The sequence below is a fragment of the Lycium barbarum genome, chromosome 3 (assembly GCF_019175385.1).
Source record: "Lycium barbarum isolate Lr01 chromosome 3, ASM1917538v2, whole genome shotgun sequence".
NCBI lineage: Eukaryota > Viridiplantae > Streptophyta > Magnoliopsida > Solanales > Solanaceae > Lycium > Lycium barbarum.
Window position 1 is genome coordinate 139,982,143 of NC_083339.1, and position 13,539 is coordinate 139,995,681.

The window sequence follows — 13,539 nt, forward strand, 5'->3', positions numbered from 1 at the left end:
TAGATGTAAAAATTTAACTGATCTTAGTTAAGATTAGACTATCAAGTTGTCTTACCATATTTTGTCTATTTTTGGAAACAAAGTTTAAATTATTTGTGTCACCATAAGAAACTCAAATCATAAACTAACATGAGTTCCGAGGAGAATAGACAGAGACCGGAGTTTAAGTGAACTTCTCAATATGAGAAAATATATACAATATTTGTACTCATATAACTAATAATGTATCTGTGTCTTATCGATCCAACTTACTAACTACTCTAACTTAATGACTAACTACTCTAACTTAATGATTAAATCACCTAACTAACTTAATAATTCTCGTATAAACAATTCTAGTTCATTTTTGTCCTTTTGTATATATCTAAATGAGTAATGATTCTTTCAACAACATCAGCTAATTTTATAAATTTCCCCGTGTTATCTTTTATTAAAAATAAAATAAGTGCTCGTACAATAGAAGAGTTGTCAACATGCCTTTAAATTCTTATATATATGTTGACAAAATTAGTTCCAACATGCACAACCAAGTAACAGGATATATCAACAAAGCCCATACCCTTTTGAGTTCATATTATATGGTGATTTAGCTTGCCTGGGGTACACCCCTTAAAAAATGTGCTCACACCTGAAAAATAAGAGGTGTTTTTACTTAATTGCACTTAATTAAACCATGTCTGTTTAATATAATTTCTTGATTATGTAAAATCTCCACTTATTCAGATAAGGGTAAATTTGAAAAGAAACAATAATTTTTTTTATATTATGTAAAAAAATATTTATTTTAAATTAAATATAAAAGTTAAACACCATATAATATGAACACCAGAGAGTATATTTTATGAACTTTGTTTTCCCAAAAAAAAAGTGCTGGATTACACACAAAACTTTACTTTTTAAATTCCAACGAGTGTACACTTCTTATTTTTGTACTCCTCTTTTCATTACTTGGCCTTTATATCAAAAATGCTTTTTTTTACTTGTTTATTTTAGCAAATCAAGAGAGATTATTATTTTATTCCCACATTACCCTTATTATTAAGTAATTATATAAAACTTAGATTACCAAAATATAATTAATAAGGATATATTTGATATTTCCTTAGCAAAAATCACGTTCATTAAGAAATCAATAAATACAATGTAGAATTTATTAAACTACTCCTATTTATTGATTTTTTTAAAAATTGAGCAATATTAAAGAGGATTGTTTCTTTAATGCTAAGGGTATAGTTGGAAACACTTGTCAATTATTGTCTTGAATTCCTAACGTGACACTTATGTTGGGATAATTTTTTTTTTCCTAAAATGACGCTTATTTTGAAACAGAAGGAATAGTTTTTTAAAGTGAATATCAAGTTGACATGGTTCAAGTCAAATGAAACCGGGAGAGTACTATTTCTTGTTTGAATTTTGATTAGAGCGTGGGAATTTAAGCAAAGTGACTGCATTAATGCAATGCGATTATCCACAAATGACACCCCTGTCCAAAGAGAGATATAGAGTATATGCTGCTCCTTGTTAACAGCATTAATTGATAGTAACTTAATACAAAATACAAGAAGCGGTCAAAGCAATAATTGACTTTTCAGGTCTGCTAATTAAAAAATATTTTTATAAAGTTTACATGCTTTGTATTTCAAACATAATTAAAAAGCAAAAACTCTGTCCCTCTAAAAATTAATGTAACTTTTAAGTCAAACCCGTGACAAACATATTACACCACTACACGGGTTGTTGTCTCTAACATAAAAATAAAATAAAATAAAATAAAATAAAGTAAATTTAGAAAAGGTCCAAAATGATTTACATTGAAAATTTTATTTACGAAAAAGGGTTGTTACTGGAATATCTCAAAAGGTTTAAATATAAGTTCATCCGCCTATTTTGCTAAAAATATTTTCACTCACCTTTTTAGCTCATTTTTGCCCTCATAACTAACAAACTCGTTATTATTTATTTTTTGATTATTTTTTGTTTTTTGTTTTTTCTCTTTTCTTAATTGACAATGGAGGCTCAAATATGTATTATGCTCAAGTATAATTTTCTTAATTAATATTTATTACTTGCCACAACGCAACATAATTTGACATTTTTCAATTGTTCAGGGTGTATTCAAAATAGAAGATAACATTGTAAATTTCAATGAGCAGATAGATTAATGAAGAGTTTATATACGATAAATCATAAACACCAAACACATTTTTTTTAATCCTTTTCCTTATATAAAATAATCTGAGAGAGTTGTACTTATATCATATTATATTATATAAGATAACTGTCAAAATCAAACAAATGTTAAGTTTTATAAATCTCACTTTTGGACTTTTAATAAAAAAAAAACTCCTAGAAATAATGCTACTACGGTCAGACCTCTACCCGCATATAACAGCACCTCTCTATAACAGCTAAGATTTTTCGGAACCGATTTTTTATGTTATATTTTTACTTCTCTATAACAACATTTCACCTATAACAGTAACAACCAACTTTATAGCAGTACGCTCTTTATAAAAATTACCTCCATATAACAGCTATCTTATTTTTTTGGTAATATAATAATTAACCATATTTATAAAAATAGAATATCTATGATTACCAATAATAAGAGTGAAAATTTTGACCAAATATTTGATCATTTAATACACTATTTATGACAAAAATATCATATGAATATATATTTTTTCATCATTAAACGATTTTCCTTCGTTAGACAAAATGTGATTAAGCTTAGAAATTGACAATTATAATGAAAATTAGATTTTATGCATCTTTTTGTCCTATAACAACGAAGTATTATTTAAATGGCAATGTTGTTATAGGTGTATAATAGTCATTCTCTATAACAGCTGAAAAATTTCAGACCCAACCATGCTGTTATAGAGAGGTTTGATTGAACTAGCAAAGAACAATTTGCAAACTCAATCATTCAATAATCCAAACGAAGCACACTTGTCAAATACTCCCATTATCTCAGATTATCTGTCGTTTTTGTTGTTGTTTTACATGCCCCTCAAGAAAGATTAATTAAGAGAGATATTTGACTACTTTTATTTTTATTTATATTTAAGTTATAATCTATTTTCATTAAATATTTGCTCTATTTATGCGTCATCTTCATTAATATCAAAATTTCTACTAAGAGTAAAATGAAAAAAATAGAATTAATTGTGCTTTAAACTTCTAAAATGATAAGTAATTTGAGATAACTATTTTTAATATCAAGATAAAAAGTTTGAGTCTTTGAGACTGAGGAGTATCTCGAGTTGTCCAACTAAGAAGGCTCACCATTTGACAAATGGCACGCCGTTTCTTGAAAAGCAAAATAAGCTAAACAGGAGAGGATTTAAAACAAAGATTTATAAAAGGCAAAAGCACTTGGGACCCCCCCGAACTTGCAACCTTTTATACAGTGCACACCTAAACTATGCGGAGGCTTAAAAACCCGCCTGAACTTGCAACTTTACGCGTCGCGTCCCCCTTAAGTGTCCACATGGCATAGAAAGTGGCTTCAAACGTCCAATGGCGCGTGAGGGTGTTATTTTGTCACACCCCGACTATACTAGGGTGTGATGGGCACCCGACCCCATACTCGGAGCCGAGCGAACCCGCTGACTCTTATTACGTACTTAATTTCCTTAGACTCTTGCATTAATAAGGAGTGGAAAACATAGTAAAGCTTTCAATTTTTTTTTTCATCGTACTCGAATCAATATAATCTTTGATCATATTGACTTTATAACATAACATAAAATGACACATAGGTTAGTGGAGCCATTCACAATACCGACATCTTATACCCATGACTCTGTCTGCAAAGTCTCTAACATTTATCAGACATCGTAGCACATGTACTCTGACTCGGTAGCACTCCAGGAACAAGTGGAGCTTGCCAACTCTGCTGGAATATCTTCTATATTAGCTTCAACTCATCTGGGTGTACCTGCGCGGCATGAAACGCAGCCCCCGAAGAAGAGGGGGTCAGTACGAGCAATGTACTGAGTATGTAAGGCATGAATAGTAACATAACGAGAACATACAGTATGAATAATAATATAATGAGTTTATAGAGCATACAGTAGATAAGAGAGTAACCTGTACATATGAGTGCCCTTTTAGGACGGATGCCATGCATGCTTAATGCTGCGGAACGTGCAGCCCGATCCATACGTGCATATACTATATCATATTGCTGCGGAACGTGCAGCCCGATCCATATGTGCATATATTACTCTGCTTTCTCGGAAAACATTTCTTTTCATATATATAGAAAATAAAATACATCATATTGCCGAGGCGTCGGCTCCGATCCATTTAACCATATATCCCGCGTCCGGGACGATATCATGTATCATACTCCAACTGATCAGGTGGCTGTGCGTCTATAGCGCCTTTCCTTTCCCCATCTTCCTCATATACGTATACATATACTGATAACATATACATAGCATGCATGAGAGCCCAGAGAAAATCATATCTTCTTCGGAGTGACGTAAGGTCGGTAACCTCCGATTATATTATGGAATAGCCATGGGCATCGTGTCTCACCTTGAAGGGACAATTAATATAAGGCGAGACTATCAATGGAGAGTGTAATCATAATAAAACATAGAATCAGATCATAAGGCGTCATTTCATATACTTGAAACCTTTAAAATAGTCATTATCATAATAGAGTTGAGAAATCAAGAAATAACTTAACATTTTCATATTGTCATATTAATGGTAGGAACATATCGTCAACATATCTGTCATAGACATTTCCTCATATTTAACGTCATCGATGTCATTGTAATACATATCCATCATTTTTGTCATAAAAGCTTACAATATCATAAACCTTTGTTTTGGAAAAATACGAACATTTGAAAAACGTTGACGGGTTATCGGGAAAGTAATCATACCTTAGAATCATAGACATCTAACTTTTAAAAACAAGTAAGATATGGAGACAAATTTTAAATTCATAATATCGGGATCATGCCTTTGAAATAAAAGGGACGAGCCTTAACATACCTGTTCCACGTCCTATTAGCTACGCTTATGTGTCCGAGCTTGTAAGTCTACATTTAAGATAATTCACACTAATGTTAGCCTTTTCATCTTACACTTGTACCATAATTCAAATTATGCTATTTTATATTCTGCCGAAAATCGGGCAGCATCTCCCCTGTTTATATGCCTAGCCCAAATTTTTAATTCAGCAGCCAACAACAACAACAACAACAATACCAACATCGATTATAATGTTTTCAACTCCAAAATATCTCATAAAACAGCCCACACGCTGTTTTCCAATTTTCATAACTAATTAACTCAGTATACAATTATTTAATCGCGTATTCTTCGTAAATAAACTAGTATTAGCACAAATAGAAAGAGATTCATACCTTTCTCCCTTTAATATTTCTTAGTCTCCACTTTTCCATGCTAAATTTAGGCCACCACACACTGTTATATGATTCTGCACCAATAATTATACACTACCCGGACTGGAATTGGGAACTTATACCCGGTTTTGGGCAAAATTTTGGTTGGGGAGTTTGGGAGAACTCTCCAGATTTTTGGAGAGTTTTGGGGTGTGTTTTTCGTGTGTTGATCTGAAAATGAGGGGGGTTTCCCCCTTTTTATGACGTTTGGAAGCTGCCAGAAACTACTGGAAAATTGCTCATCGCGTTCGCGCTGCCTTCTGGCGCGATCGCGGAGGGTAATATAAACTCCTTCTGCGCGTTCGCGTCCCTTTGGGCGCGGTCGCGCAGGGTTAAATTTTCTGACTGGATGTTCGTTCAGTAAAACGGTCATAACGTTTGATCCCGATATCGTATGAGGGCCCACGACCTATGGTTGGAAAGATAATTCAATTATCTACAACTTTTATTTCTGGGGTTTTCCAAAATTCCAAACTTATAATGCCGTTTTTTCCCCTCCAAGTCGGATCACCCAAACATGTTTTCTTAAATCGTCCTTTTGGAGGGTCTACACTCATTTTTAGCTTATGGGTCCTTCTTAGGACCTACTCAACTTTCCATATACTACTCACGTGTCCCTTCTCACGTCTTTCACAAAACTCCGACATGTGGGCCCCACTTAGCTTGCAGCAACGAGGGCTTTTCGTCAAATAACATATAAACTAATTTACACCATATGGTCTCCCAATGTCATATATATGTTATTATTAACTTCTTATAACACAACCTTCATTCCATACTTGATTATCGAATTTTGTTCAGCGCGTTCGCGTTGTAATGGCCCTTTGGCCCATACTAAGCCGTCTACAGTTTTCGGTAACTCAAAATTTTTCCGGGGTGTAACATATTTTTTGTCCACATCAGACCCCCCAACGGTTAAAAACTTAAAATAAACATTTTCCTTCCCCAACATCTCTCTCTCTCTCTCTCTCTCTTTTCTTCCTATTTATACACCATAACCCCTTCTCCTCCACCATATATTAGAAATTTCAAGAATTCTTCCATTAAATTTCTTCTCTTTGCCATCAATTTTATTTCTTTCCATTAATCTTTGAACCCATGATTTATAATACTAGGCTTGTTTGTGCATATGGGTGTCCTCCAGTCACAAGAATTTCATGGTCGGATGACAATCCCGAACGTAGATTTCTCGGATGTACGCATTATGGGGTATGTAATATTCATACTTTTTAATCTAATTTGTATTAGTAAAATTTCTTAACACTGATTATGCTGTTTTTTATACAAATGTTGTCCCTATTTCGAACTCCTTGTAAGTATTTCAAGTGGTATGATCCGGAGTTACCAATTCAAGCAAATATTGTGATTTCGGGGTTGTTGAAGAAGACTAACAAACAACAACAACAACAACTGAAGTGGAGAAGGACATTGAAGATAGTCTTGTGCTTAAGTTTGATATGTAATGTGATTATGTACTTTATCCTAATTTCCCGATGATTTAAGACTAAGTATGTCGGATGTAGTTAGTTTAAGCTTGACTTAGATGGAAGGGGGCACATTTTGGCTGACTTAAAGGAACATTTTGTGTAAATTTTGGTTAAGTTAGACGACGGGGATATATTTGACGGATGTAAGTGTATGTTTTTGCTGATTAAAGCAATATATGTGCTACTTCTAACATGTCTTGAATCAGTTGGTATTTTATCCGAGAATTACTACCAATAACAGTACATCAACATTGTATTTCACAAAGAAATCAAACTGTAAAACACACACATTTACACGTTGGCTACTACATAAATAGATGCATTTCATAACAGCACCAAAGTGCCTAATTGTTTCATGAACATAACAACACCAAAGTGCTTAATTGTTTCAACCAAAAACAGTTGCATACACAACCACTTAAAACAGCAAAATTCACAACAACATAAAAACACATAAGTTTAAGTTTTGTTCAACAACAACCACAAACACCTAAAATACCATTAGTCGAAGTCTAAGTAACATTCACCAGCCACACATGAACTAAAAAGCTTTCTTTGCAGGAGATTTTCCCTTAGCTTTTGCCCTTGTCTTTGCACTCTTAGAGGGAACTTTGTCTTTAGCAGCTTTTGAGGGCGACTTAGCCTTGGCTTGTGCCCTTGTTTGAATCCCAGCAGCTTTTGATCTGGTTTGAATGTGATGCACAACACTTTGGACTCCAAGTTCTCTTTGAGTTACAGCTTGTTTGCCTTTCCACTTTAGTCCTTTGGTAGGTTGATAACCAATTTCACCAGTCACATGTGCAGAACTCGTCACACCAGTACTGAACCTCGTTTTGCTTGGTAAACCTTGCTGCAACATAAAGAATACTTGGTTATTTTTTGGGCTCACTTTTGAAAACACAAGGCTAACAATTTAAGAAGACGACACTTACATTAATTGCAGTATATTGAGTTCCAGAAACAAATACACCTTGTCCCACAACCCTTGGCCTCTTGTAACCACTTCCTGCACCTGTTCTTCTACCTCTAGTGCCAGTACTTGGTCCTTCACCTCTACTGCTAGTACTTCCCCTTTCATATTGACCTCTACCTCTCTTAGTTCCATTAGAGGACTGTTGTGAGGGTGCAGCACACTAGAATAGTACAAATCAGATTAAGCAATGTAAGCAAGTATACTAAGTAATTTAAGCAATACGAAATAGTAAGCAATGTAAGCAAGTATACCCGTGGTGTGGTTCTTGATTTTGTCTTAGCCATAGGATTCTTTGGACAACCCCTTTTGTTATGATTGGCTCCTCTGCAAATTGAACAAGTCATTGTTATCCCATACTTTGGCAACTTCCCTGATTTTCTCACTTCTCCAATTTCTTTTTTTCTGTTCTTAGTTGGTCTACCAGGCATATTTCTCACTTTAGGTGGCTCAACAATTGGATTGGTACTGTCTGGCCACATTTTCATGTTTGGAACTGACTGAATGAAGTTAGAATAAGCCTTCAAATATTTGTCTTTTCTATACCAGCTTGAAATTGCTTGTGATGCATCCATATTCAAATGGTTCATAGCTGCAATAGCATGAGCACATGGGATCCCCTTCAATTCCCATAATATGCAGCTACACTTTTGTTGACCCAAATTCACAGTATGCCTATATGACCCTTCTAGCACTTCAAACCCTTCATCACCATTCCAATCAATGTTGCATTGCATCGATCTCTCTACATTGACATTAAACACCATCATTGCCATTGGAGATACATCCTCCATCCAGCTTTCAGCAAATGTTCTTGACTTAGGAATCCTATTCATCACCTTAATTCTGATTTCTTCCAACATAGAAACAATAGTCTTATGCCTTGGTCCCAAGATCCATGCATTGAAACTTTCTGCCATGTTATTATCCACACTGTCACATTTGGAGAAAGTTTGGAAGTATGCTTTGCACTATCTTTTTTTGTTTTACTTGATGAGGTCTTCCACAATACCTCTACCCAACCTAGCTAGACCATCAAGCTTATACTTAAAATCTGCTTCAAATGTTGCTCTAGCACAAGCCCAAAATTTCTTCTTTCTCTCTATGCCTCTCCAGTTTTGTGACCAATTTGCTAAGATATGTCTAGCACACATCCTGTGCTCACATTCATGTAATATTTCTTCAACAACAGCTATAAGTCCCTGTAGTTTCAAAACAAAGCATAATACTTTATTAGGGTTAGTCTAAAATAAAAACAAGAAAGAAATATTTGATTGTTTTGAGTTACCTTTTGCATGTCACTGAGAATAGTAAGCTGGGAACCTCCTCCTAAGTTCAGATCCTCTCTCAAAATCATTAAGAACCATCTCCAAGTATCCTTGTTCTCAACACCAACTACTGCCCATGCTATTGGAAACATTTGATTGTTTCCATCATTAGCAACTGCTACCAGCAACTGACCTTTACAAATCCCTTTCAAAAAGCACCCATCCAGCCCTATACACTTCCTACACCCATCTCTGAATCCCTTTTTCATAGCATCAAAGCATATATAAAAAGAAAGAAATTGTTTGATGCCATTTTCTGTATGTGTCAACTTAATAAGACAAGTGCTGCCAGGATTTGTTTGAAGCAATACATCCCTGTAGTCTAAGATTCTGTTAAATTCAGCCACATGGTCCCCTATTACCTCTTGCAACACCATTTTCCTCGTCTTTAAACACACTGCCTTGCTAACACAAACACCTAACTCTTTTCTAACCCAATCTTGAATTTCCCACCCTTTGATAGTAGGTTGTGACACAATCCTATCTTTCAAATACTTGGATAAAAATTTAGAATTACAGAGAAAATTTGTGTTGGTTCTGGTGCATTTGTGCCTTGGGTTATATGTCTTGATAGTGAAATTTTCACTCCTCCCTTCTTTGCTAGCATAAAATAACCATGGACAATCTCTTTTACACCTCACCCTTACTCTAGTAGGTTCATTCACAAACTTTTCTAACTCAACCCCAGTTTTTATTGCATATTTTGTGATTGCTTCTCTAAGTTCTTTAACGCTTTCAAAAACCAAACCACACTGCCAAATTACAACCTCACAAGTTGGATCATAGACCACTTTATTACTCTTTTTTCTTCTCCGTAACTCCCCTCCTTCAAGTTCATCGTCAGAAACAGGACATAATTCATCATCAGATTCAAAACTTTCACAATCAAAACTATCATAATATGGCTCATCTCCTGTCAGTTTACCATTAAAGCTTTTCTTACCTTTATCAATATCATTATACCCTTCGTCCACTCCAACTTCACCTAGAAAACCTTTTGGCTTTTCCTTTTTCTTGTTCCTCCTATTTTCTCTGTTAAACTTCTTCAGATCGTGCTTCACAATCCTCAACTCCTCGTGTACATCTGACCCATAATCAACAGAATGGTCAGACTCAAAATCATCATCATTGTTTACATTCTGTTCATCTTCAGCTGGTGCATCTTCTTCTAGAAAAGTAGGTGCATCTTCTTCTTGGACAATTGGTGCAGCCTCTTCTTCTTGGACAATTGGTGCAACCTCTTCTTCTTGGACAATTGGTGCAGCCTCTTCTTCTTCATAATCTGTCCAATCTATTGAAGAATAACCATCTGCTACCCCTTCATTAGCAACCCTTTCAATACTTGAAATAGTAGAAGAAGAAGGATTTAACCCTAGATCTTGAGAACCACCACAGGGAACAAAAAGCGAATCAGATTCCCTGTTGCCAGCCACAGGTGCATTAAAAGACTCATCTACTTGACTTAAATTTACACCTACACTTGTAACTTGACTACTTTGCCCTCCAGTGTGACCCACATCCTCCATAACTGAGGCATCACACACATAAATGTCTATTGTGTCCCCATTATGTAAGAAGAGTGTAATGTCATAAATGTCCCTGTCTTTTTGCAATTCAACCAAATCACCCCCTTGAGATGGAACAGCATATGTTTTCCCTAACTTAGTTACCCCAAATGACTTACAATAATCTATTATTTCAGGAATAGACATGTGATCTTCATCAACATTGAACACATGTTCAGTTTTACCCCCAATGTAGATTGGCCCTACCTCACTAACCAACATACCCCCAACTTTGAACCTTAAGTTACGATACTTAGAAGCCATGTGTCAACCTATCAACAATGAATAATAACCAGAAAATTAAGACATAAACATACAAATAAACAACTACTTTACAAACAGACATCAAATGTTCAATTAGACACAAACATACAACTATGCATCAATTATTTACAAAAAACCCCAATTTTTAACAATACTAAACATAATCTAATAATTAAGATAATAGAAAAAGGGTTTTACAGAAATGCCCTAATTTTTGGAAGAAATTACAAGAAAACCCTAACAGCCATGCATGCACAAAATTGAAAATTTCAACACAATACAATCAATTTATAAGAACACAAACTCATTATCATCATAGTCTTACCACAAATCAAAACCTAATCGAAACACTAGATGAAACCCACGACTGAACCCTAGTCGGAATAATAAACAAAAACCCTACAAAGAAACAAGCTTAAACATGATGAAAACAAACGCAAAACACATTTTAACAGTGGATAATCACTTACCTTGTAAGAATTTCAGCCAAAATGTTGAAAATCGAAGCAACATCAGCAACTAATCGGAATTAAGCAACTGATCGGAATCACTAGAAATTGCTCACTTACAAGTAAACCCTTAACTCTGATTTTTGGGGAAGAACATATGTTGGAGACAAACCATCGGTTAGGGTTAAAAATTTTGACAGATAAAGAGTAAAATGGGGTTTAAATGCCTATGTTTAATTTAAAGTTAAAATAAATGGGTAACTTGGGTCGGGTTGTAATTATTATCTACGTGGACAAACACATGAGCATTTTTTACACCGTGTAATACGCGTGTTTACACGGCTGAGGGGTGTGGACACTTAAAGTTGCAAGTTCGGGGGGTTAAGCCTCCGCATAATTTAGGTTGCACTCTATAAAAAGTTGCAAGTTCGGGGGGTTAAGCCTCCGCATAATTTAGGTTGCACTCTATAAAAAGTTGCAAGTTCGGGGTCCCAAGCGCTTTTGCCTTTATAAAATGACGTGCCTTTCTCTCTCTCTTTTCCTACACACCATCATTTCACTTCCTACAATAGGATTTATCAGCAAGCTCCAGTTTTCTTGGTTATAATCCTCTCAGTTAAGTTAATTGTCATTTACTATTTGAATGAGAAACCCATCTCAATTTTATGGTCTTTTACCTTCATTTTTGGTGTTTTTCCTTTAATGTGTTTTCTAATATTTGGTCTTTTATCCTTTTTTGGTGATGGATTTTCCAAATTTGATGTTTTCACCCAATGTTGGATGTACTTCATCAGTTGTAATTATTCTTGTTTTCAGAGTTTCAATTGAAGTGGAGTTGCTTCTGCTCTTGCTCTTAGAATTCTACAATGGGTCTGTGTTATTTCCTCTAGGTAAGTCTCCTTTACTTCATTGTGCTTCTTGCTGCTAAGTTTGCTGTTAAAATAGGGGCAGCTTAGTTATTGATTTTTCTTTTTCATTTTGACGAACTGAAATCTGGAGTAGGGAACAGGAGGTGTAAAGCTAGTCATAATGGTGTTATTTGAATTTGTTTCTGCACAGTGGAACTCTATGTTGAACTAGGACAATGATTTTTTTGGGGATAAAAACAACAACAATAAATACAGTGTAGTTCCACAAGTGGGGTCTGGATCTTGGGTGTGTGAATAAAGTATCACATTGGTAGCTGAAAAGAAAAAAAGAGTTACTTATAAGGTGTTGGATACGCTTAATGATGTGAGGCCTTTTGGGGAAAACCGTGCGTGTTTGGCCCAAAACGGACAATACCGCATCATGTTAAGAGTATCTTTGGACCGTTTTAGTCCAACACCGGGGAGGGTAGGATGTATACAGATCTTACCCCTACCTTTGTGGGGTAGAGAGGATGTTTCCGATAGACCCTCGGCTCGAAAGAATAAGACAAGGACGTGAAGCATGGTGTCAAAGAAAAATATGACAACAAAATATCAAGATAAAAAACAAATGAGGCAACAAATAGTAATACACATTGAAGAAAAGAAACTGCTACTAAAGTAAATAATTTTATTAGAATTCCAGAACCAAGGAGATACTTGTAGACAAAATAACTGTATAAAAGAAGCCCCTAAAAGTTCTAGGGAGCATATGAAGTCCAACAAAGCATTTACAGTATTCAAACAACAAGATTCAAAATGTGATTAGCGTCAGAAACTCCATTAGAACACCTCCAGATCCATTCACTCCATAAGGGCCAAAACAATGCATTATACGATGTAACAAACCTTTCATAGAGAGTTCTGTGGCTTTTTCCCTGTTCAACTACAATATATATTTCTAAGGGATTTCGGCATCTCCATTGGATCCCAGGTAGATTTACAAACATATTCGATATGTCAGTAGTCACATCACAGTGTAGGATAAGGAGATTTTGTCCAACATATCCTTCTCTCACATTTATCACCTATTACACAAGATTGTTTCTCTCTTCCCAGGTTATCATGAGTGACACATGCTTCATTTTGTGCTATCCAATTAAAACAAGAGACTTTTAGAGGAGCCTTACTTTTTCAGA